Below are 9,436 nucleotides of genomic sequence, written 5' to 3'. Positions count from 1 at the left end.
GTGTTTATGCATTTACTTATGATTTCCGTTAGTAATAAGTCAGATATTTCCTGAAGGATTTAAATAATTCAAATAGTTCTAAGATATTTTCACAAAATCTGTAAATTACTTCTAAAAAGCATACAGATTTTTTTTAATCCACAAATGATCAAAAAATCTCCTTTCAGCTTAATTTCTTTTTTTTTTTTTTTTGAAGAGTGGCCAGGTGGAGCTGCAGAACAGCTGATAGCAAAGCCTGGACCCTTTCCCAACTTTCCCCCTACTAGGACCAATACTCACGATGGACTAGACGATGTCGTCAACTTGAGCAAAGTGTGTAGTAATTAGCATTGGGTCGTAGTAGTTTTTTAAAAATACTGTTTTTAACTTTTCCCATCGCACTAGTGTTTTTATCGAATGGAAGCTCCAAAGATGATTTGATAATTGAACAATATTTCAATAATCGAAAATCTCCGAGGTCACTGGACAACATTCAGAGATAAAAAAGGGTGTCTATTGTAGAGTATATGGAGTAGATGTACTAAATGAATAAAGAGAAATATAAAACAAATTGAAGTGCACAAATTTCATAATTACATAGCCTCGAATACCGACCGAGCGACGAGATGACGAACTCCCTTCCTTTCGCTGTTAGAAACGTAAACGATGTTGTTCGCGAATTGCATATCTTCCCAAATGTATCAAGAGCAGCAGACACCCGGCAGCTATATAAAGCGCGACCCATCGCGCAGCTCGATCATTCGTGATTGTGTAGCTGAAGGGTAAACATCCACATAAAGAGTTCGGAAGAGTGGCAGCCATCCGGCAGCTATATAAGGCGCGACCCATCGCGCAGCTCGATCATTCGTGATTGCGTAGCTGAAGAGTGAACATCCACTTAGCCATAGCTGACGAGTATACATCGGAAGAGTGAACCTCCTCCGTCGTGTGAAGGATACAGAGGCCGTTAGCAGAGCGGACAGTGGGCGTGCAACTTAGTTGTCGGTCAAGTAACTGGTACGGATAGCCCTCTTATTATATAAGTAGCGCAATCCTACCAGCGGGACGATGGAAAATCACGACAATGGCGCAGTCGGTGGCAGCACCAAAGCTACGGAAAAAAGGTGAGTAAACCAGTGTTTGAAAGTGCGAATTACAAATTGAAAAGGATACGAAAGAAAAACATTTGTAAAGAAATTTTACAAGTAGTGATGATCTCCCATCAGGAAAGGGGGAGATAAATCGAATGTGAACTCTTATAGGAAAGGAAGAGTTCAAAGTGCAAAAATAATAGATTTCTCATAGAAAAGGGAGAGATCTGAGGACTAAGCAGTTATGAATAAAATACAAAAAAAAATGAGTATACTAAGGAATATTGTTTGTGCTTTACTTACAGGAACAGCAAAGAAAAACCGTTAAAGAAAACTAAAGACAAGGGAGCCGTGAAGGAGTCGGAGAAATCTCACAAAGAAAGAGAGGAACGATCGTCGAAGAAAATGGCAAACGAGCTATCAAAGATGAAGGCCGAACTGGAGAAAATGCGAAAGGAAAAGGAAAAGTTAAGCCAAACTTTGGCCGCCATGGACAATAGTGGAGAAATTGTCGATGCCAGATCGAGTACAATGCGAGACGTCACTGGAAGTGAGACACTGCTCGTGACAATGAACAATATGTCAAGAAGCAGTCTATCTATTCCCGAATGTGTGCCATCATCGGGTGATACAGAGATCAACAAAAGGGTTTATGACCACTGGAAAAATGTTTTCAGCGCGTCTATGAATCTCATCTCGGCTACAGATGAAAGAACCAAAATAAATTTGTTCAGGATCAAAGCCGGACCTCTTCTATTGGAGTTGCTGGATGGGACCTCTACGCAGTCAGGGATGCCGGACGAAATATTGTTTCCATTTTCGAACGCGATTGCCAGACTGGACGGTTACTTTGGGTCAAGAGCATACATTTTGTCCCAGCGGAGCAAGCTTTCCAATATGGTGCAGAAAAGTGGTGAGACGAACATCGAGTATGTAAAGAGAGTTGCGGCTGCTTCCAAATTGTGCAACTACAAATCGGACGAAGAGTTTGAGGCAATTTCTCGAACGATAACCCGTGGATCTACAGACGGCCGGGTAAGAACCCTTGCGTATCGAATGCTTACTGATGGAGGAACGTTAAACGAGCTAATAGACCAAGTCCGGATTCGAGAGGTTGAACTGGAAAATGAAGATGATTATCGCAGATTGCATCAGCAGAGAACAGCCGTAGTAGCCGCAGTTTCCCGTCAACCTAGGGATTATGCGCCACAGCGGCAGGGCCAGTTTGAACCGACGGCTGGTAGATATCCTGGCAGCCGTGGAAGAGGCGGTTTCAATCGCGGACCAGTAAGGAATCAAAGACTTGCTCAAAATTGTTGGAGATGCTGGAGTGCCTACCACACTCCGGAGGATTGCTTTCATCGTGACAAAGTATGTCGTAACTGCGAAAGGCGAGGACACATTGCGAGAGCTTGTTCTACACAAGTCAAGCAAGAAGCGCAAAAACGTCGCTGGACAGGAGAAGAGGGCGAACCCCCGTCAAAGATCGCAGCTGTGCAGAAAGCGGAAGAAGACAAAGAACCGGCGCAGGTAATGGAGGAAAATAATGAATAAGTTCGATTAAATGTTTTATTTTATCTTGAAGCTGTTTTGTTAATCACACTAAGTTTGGAATAATAAAAATAAAATGTGTTTTCTTGAACAACGTCATTACAGGCTGTTTGTACAACGATTGAGGAAACGGTGGGAAAAACGGTCTGTCTGGGCAGTGTGGAATCTTGTTCACCAGAGGAAAGAGAAGCGTATGTAGCAGCATACGTCGCTGGAATTGAAGTAGTCTTCTTCATTGACTCGGGAGCGCAGGTCAACACTATCACACAAGAGTCGTTCAATGCTATTTTGTGCGATGAGACAGCCAAACAAAATTTGCAAGAATTAAGCTACGAATCAGATAAACCCCTCCGTGCATATGCAACGCAGGGGAGCATTGATGTCGTTGCTACATTCTCGGCGGAAGTGTTTGTCTCGGAAGACAGACCTACCACGATAGAGAAATTTTACGTGGTACAAGAGTCAAGGTCCCTTCTGGGTTTTAATACCGCTACCCGATACAGTTTGCTTGCAATTGGACTGAACGTGCCTGTTAAGGACAACAGAGAGCCCGATTGGAGATGCGAGCTCTCCGTGCATAGCGCTCAATCAGACAAAACAACAGAGTTCCCGAAGTTCAATGTACCACCTGTATGTTTGAGCTACGATAGTTCCGTGCCCCCGTCAAGGAATGTTTACACGCACATCCCGGCAGGATACAGAGAGTTAACCATGCGAAAATTATCCGAACTACAAAATTCCGGAATTATTGAAAAGGTTACAATGGATATGGACCGAAGTTTTTGCTCGTCACTTTTGGTAATTCCAAAGGGAACATCGGATATTCGACTGGTCGTGGATTTACGCGGACCCAACAAATGTATAAATAGAACACCGTTCAAGATGCCCACGTTTGAATCGATCTTGTTAGAGTTGCACGGGGCAAAGTATTTTTCCACGATAGACCTGACAAACGCGTTCTTCCATATTGTTCTCGACGAGAAATCGAGACATCTCACGAACTTCTTTGCCGGAAATGCACTTTACAGATGCTGTCGGTTACCGTTCGGATTGACAAATGCCCCTGATATTTTTCAGGAAGTAATGCAAACAATAGTGCTAGAGGGATGTGAAGGAACGGTCAATTATCAAGATGACGTTCTAGTGTTCGGGAGAACAAAAGAAGAACACGATAAAAATCTTAAGGAGGTTATGAAGAGGCTAGAGGACCACAACGTCAAAATCAACTACGACAAATGTGCCTTCGGAAGAGAAGAGGTCAAGTTCTTGGGATTTTTGGTGTCAAATAAAGGATGGCAAATTGAAGAAGAAAAAATCGGAGCAATTAAGAATTTCCGGACCCCAGAATCGCAAGCAGAAGTGAAGAGCTTTCTAGGTCTGGTAACCTTTATTGATCGATTTATACCATTACGAGCAGACAAAACACGACATCTTCGAGAGTTGGCGAATTCTACAGACTTCTATTGGAACCAAGATCTGGAAGACGAGTTCAACTATTTGAAGAAGAATGCGTGGAACAGTATTAAGACTTTGGGATATTTTTGTCATGATGATGAAACGGAATTATTCGTGGATGCCTCACCGTATGGATTGGGTGCAGTTCTACTCCAATATGACAGAGATTCAAAACCGCGTGTAATTGCGTGTGCATCCAAGGCGTTAACGGTAGCTGAAAAAAAGTACCCACAAACACAAAAAGAGGCGCTGGCTATGGTATGGGGCGTCGAACGCTTCTCTGTTTACCTCTTGAGCGTAAATTTCACCATTCGAACTGACGCAGAATCGAACGAATTCATATTCGGAGGACAGCACAGGATTGGCAAACGAGCAGTTTCGCGTGCTGAAGCCTGGGCACTACGTTTGCAGCCATATAATTTTAAGGTATGATTGCCTTCCCCTACATAACTATGACTTCTTTAACAATTGTTTTACAAATAGGTTGCGCGAGTCCCAGGAGAAATGAATGTAGCGGATGTATTGTCACGTCTAGTAGTAGAGTCACAATCAACCGAACCGTTCGATGATGCGACCGAAAAGCACCTCTTGTATTACCTGGACACGGGCACAATTGAGTTCACGTGGGATGTCATCGAACTTGCAGCGGAACGAGACGAGGAATTGACGCAGGTACGCGAAGCAATTGAAACCGGGTGCTGGAACAAAAGCCAGAGAAGATTCGAATCAGAGGCAAAGAATCTACGAGTCCTGGGAGCCTTGGTGTTTTTGAGAGACCGAGTTGTCTTGCCGTACGAGTTGCGAATTAAAGCACTTACATCGGCTCATCAAGGACACATGGGCGGCTCGTCCATGAAAAAGATACTACGGAATTATTTTTGGTGGCCAGGCATGGCAAAGCAGGTAGAAGCCTTTGTGAAGAGTTGTGTGACTTGTTTGCGATTGTCAAGAAAGAACCCGCCTATACCACTAGCAAGTCGAGAATTACCGGACGGACCGTGGGAGGTTCTTCAGATCGACTTCTTCTCTTTTAAGGGTTGCGGATCGGGGGAATTCCTCGTAGTGGTTGATACTTACTCTCGCTACCTGCACGTTATCGAGGTTAAGAACACCGACGCAAACGCCACAAACGAAGCATTGAGTAGAATCTTCGAGGTCTGGGGATATCCTCTCACAATCTTCAGCGATAATGGCCCACCATTCCAAAGCGATACATTTGTGAAAACTTGGCAAGATAAGGGGGTCAAGATTAGGAAATCTATTCCGTTGAGTGCTCAATCGAATGGCGCAGTGGAGCGCCAAAACAAAGGATTGAAGGATGCACTCACTGCAGCGAGGATCGATAATGTAAATTGGAAGCAAGCGTTGGAAAAATATCTGCATATGCACAACAAGGTGCGACCATTATCTCGATTGGGTGTCACGCCATTCGAATTGTTGGTAGGGTGGCGGTTCAGAGGAACGTTTCCTTTCCTGTGGGAGGCGATACCATCGGATAATATTGACAGAAGAGACATCCGAGATAAAGATAATGCTTCAAAGCTGGAGAGTAAAATATACGCAGATACCATCAGAGGAGCAAGAGACGCGGACATCGCAGTTGGAGATAAGGTGCTTTTGGCTCAACACTCGAAACAAAAAGGAGAACCAACCTTCGCGGAACATCGCTATACAGTTTTAGCAAGAGATGGGGCCAAAGTCATTGTACAAAGCGACAGAGGAGTGCAATACTCAAGAAACGTCCAAGACGTCAAGAAAGTTCCGATTATTTTGCACGAAGACGTCACCGCTGACACCGCTGAAGAAAGTACAAGTGCAAATGAAATTCAACTTCCTGAAGTTAAACAGCAAGACAAGCCGTTGAAGAGGCCTGTACGATCTACTAAGAAGCCATCAAAGTTTGATAACATGTTGTTGTACGCAATTTTTGATTAAAGAGTACGGGAAAGGGGTATTGTAGAGTATATGGAGTAGATGTACTAAATGAATAAAGAGAAATATAAAACAAATTGAAGTGCACAAATTTCATAATTACATAGCCTCGAATACCGACCGAGCGACGAGATGACGAACTCCCTTCCTTTCGCTGTTAGAAACGTAAACGATGTTGTTCGCGAATTGCATATCTTCCCAAATGTATCAAGAGCAGCAGACACCCGGCAGCTATATAAAGCGCGACCCATCGCGCAGCTCGATCATTCGTGATTGTGTAGCTGAAGGGTAAACATCCACATAACGAGTTCGGAAGAGTGGCAGCCATCCGGCAGCTATATAAGGCGCGACCCATCGCGCAGCTCGATCATTCGTGATTGTGTAGCTGAAGGGTAAACATCCACATAAAGAGTTCGGAAGAGTGGCAGCCATCCGGCAGCTATATAAGGCGCGACCCATCGCGCAGCTCGATCATTCGTGATTGTGTAGCTGAAGGGTAAACATCCACATAAAGAGTTCGGAAGAGTGGCAGCCATCCGGCAGCTATATAAGGCGCGACCCATCGCGCAGCTCGATCATTCGTGATTGTGTAGCTGAAGGGTAAACATCCACATAAAGAGTTCGGAAGAGTGGTAGAGTATATGGAGTAGATGTACTAAATGAATAAAGAGAAATATAAAACAAATTGAAGTGCACAAATTTCATAATTACATAGCCTCGAATACCGACCGAGCGACGAGATGACGAACTCCCTTCCTTTCGCTGTTAGAAACGTAAACGATGTTGTTCGCGAATTGCATATCTTCCCAAATGTATCAAGAGCAGCAGACACCCGGCAGCTATATAAAGCGCGACCCATCGCGCAGCTCGATCATTCGTGATTGTGTAGCTGAAGGGTAAACATCCACATAACGAGTTCGGAAGAGTGGCAGCCATCCGGCAGCTATATAAGGCGCGACCCATCGCGCAGCTCGATCATTCGTGATTGTGTAGCTGAAGGGTAAACATCCACATAAAGAGTTCGGAAGAGTGGCAGCCATCCGGCAGCTATATAAGGCGCGACCCATCGCGCAGCTCGATCATTCGTGATTGTGTAGCTGAAGGGTAAACATCCACATAAAGAGTTCGGAAGAGTGGCAGCCATCCGGCAGCTATATAAGGCGCGACCCATCGCGCAGCTCGATCATTCGTGATTGTGTAGCTGAAGGGTAAACATCCACATAAAGAGTTCGGAAGAGTGGCAGCCATCCGGCAGCTATATAAGGCGCGACCCATCGCGCAGCTCGATCATTCGTGATTGTGTAGCTGAAGGGTAAACATCCACATAAAGAGTTCGGAAGAGTGGTAGCCATCCGGCAGCTATATAAGGCGCGACCCATCGCGCAGCTCGATCATTCGTGATTGTGTAGCTGAAGGGTAAACATCCACATAACGAGTTCGGAAGAGTGGCAGCCATCCGGCAGCTATATAAGGCGCGACCCATCGCGCAGCTCGATCATTCGTGATTGTGTAGCTGAAGGGTAAACATCCACATAAAGAGTTCGGAAGAGTGGCAGCCATCCGGCAGCTATATAAGGCGCGACCCATCGCGCAGCTCGATCATTCGTGATTGTGTAGCTGAAGGGTAAACATCCACATAAAGAGTTCGGAAGAGTGGCAGCCATCCGGCAGCTATATAAGGCGCGACCCATCGCGCAGCTCGATCATTCGTGATTGTGTAGCTGAAGGGTAAACATCCACATAAAGAGTTCGGAAGAGTGGCAGCCATCCGGCAGCTATATAAGGCGCGACCCATCGCGCAGCTCGATCATTCGTGATTGTGTAGCTGAAGGGTAAACATCCACATAAAGAGTTCGGAAGAGTGGCAGCCATCCGGCAGCTATATAAGGCGCGACCCATCGCGCAGCTTGATCATTCGTGATTGTGTAGCTGAAGGGTAAACATCCACATAACGAGTTCGGAAGAGTGGCAGCCATCCGGCAGCTATATAAGGCGCGACCCATCGCGCAGCTCGATCATTCGTGATTGTGTAGCTGAAGGGTAAACATCCACATAAAGAGTTCGGAAGAGTGGCAGCCATCCGGCAGCTATATAAGGCGCGACCCATCGCGCAGCTTGATCATTCGTGATTGTGTAGCTGAAGGGTAAACATCCACATAACGAGTTCGGAAGAGTGGCAGCCATCCGGCAGCTATATAAGGCGCGACCCATCGCGCAGCTCGATCATTCGTGATTGTGTAGCTGAAGGGTAAACATCCACATAAAGAGTTCGGAAGAGTGGCAGCCATCCGGCAGCTATATAAGGCGCGACCCATCGCGCAGCTCGATCATTCGTGATTGCGTAGCTGAAGAGTGAACATCCACTTAGCCATAGCTGACGAGTATACATCGGAAGAGTGAACCTCCTCCGTCGTGTGAAGGATACAGAGGCCGTTAGCAGAGCGGACAGTGGGCGTGCAACTTAGTTGTCGGTCAAGTAACTGGTACGGATAGCCCTCTTATTATATAAGTAGCGCAATCCTACCAGCGGGACGATGGAAAATCACGACATCTATGTCTATGTTAACGCCTTCAGAGTACTATTCTTAAGAAATATACAAAGAGCAAAAAGAAAAAAAAATGTGTCGTAGCTAATTTTTAAAGATTTGATATTTCTGAAAATTATTCGAAGACAGCTACCAGAGCTAGCGTTTTTAGCCGATATGGGCAACTAGTTTTTCTGACAGCTTCCCCAAACAATAATCAGATAATATCCTCAGTTATTTTATAATACATTCTGAAAATTATTTCAAGCTGATTACCAATAGTGTCAATAACCGATGTTAGTCATTGACAGCACCAGCATCATCCCCAAATAACTCTCATATTAGTGTTAGATAACACTTTTTGAGCTTCCATTCGATATTGTAAAGAAATTTGTCAAACCCTATTTATCAAAATATAGTCAATAATGTATCAAATTGTGTTTCTAATTTCGCTAGTCGTCTTCTGCATATCTGTGATCATCTCAGTCCAAAGTAATATTATATCCATCGTAACCCTTTACATTGTCAACCGTCCTAAGTCCTAACTAAATTCCTGCTTTTTTGATCAGTGAAATAATACCGTCTAAGATATAAAAACAAAAAAATTCAGTCAACTGATTTTTGTCAAAAATAAAAATGATAATGATTATTTGTGACCTTTTATAAATTCACAAAACCCATAAAAATAAGAAATACAAATATAAACTCCTATGATCAACAGTTTTATCTTTACCTAATCAGTCCATAATTTTCTAATTGTAATGAATCTAATCTGTAAGGCTGTAAGACAACTTATCCTAGCGTCCCCTGTTCTGTGTACTAACGAATTCAAGTAATGAATGATGAGTGTAACGCAGAGACCTCCTCTACCCACTCTTGCGTTACGTTAAATTTAACAATTAT

The sequence above is a fragment of the Aedes albopictus genome, chromosome 2, assembly GCF_035046485.1.
Source record: "Aedes albopictus strain Foshan chromosome 2, AalbF5, whole genome shotgun sequence".
Classification (NCBI taxonomy): domain Eukaryota; kingdom Metazoa; phylum Arthropoda; class Insecta; order Diptera; family Culicidae; genus Aedes; species Aedes albopictus.
Note: the sequence above shows the minus strand (reverse complement) of the source record.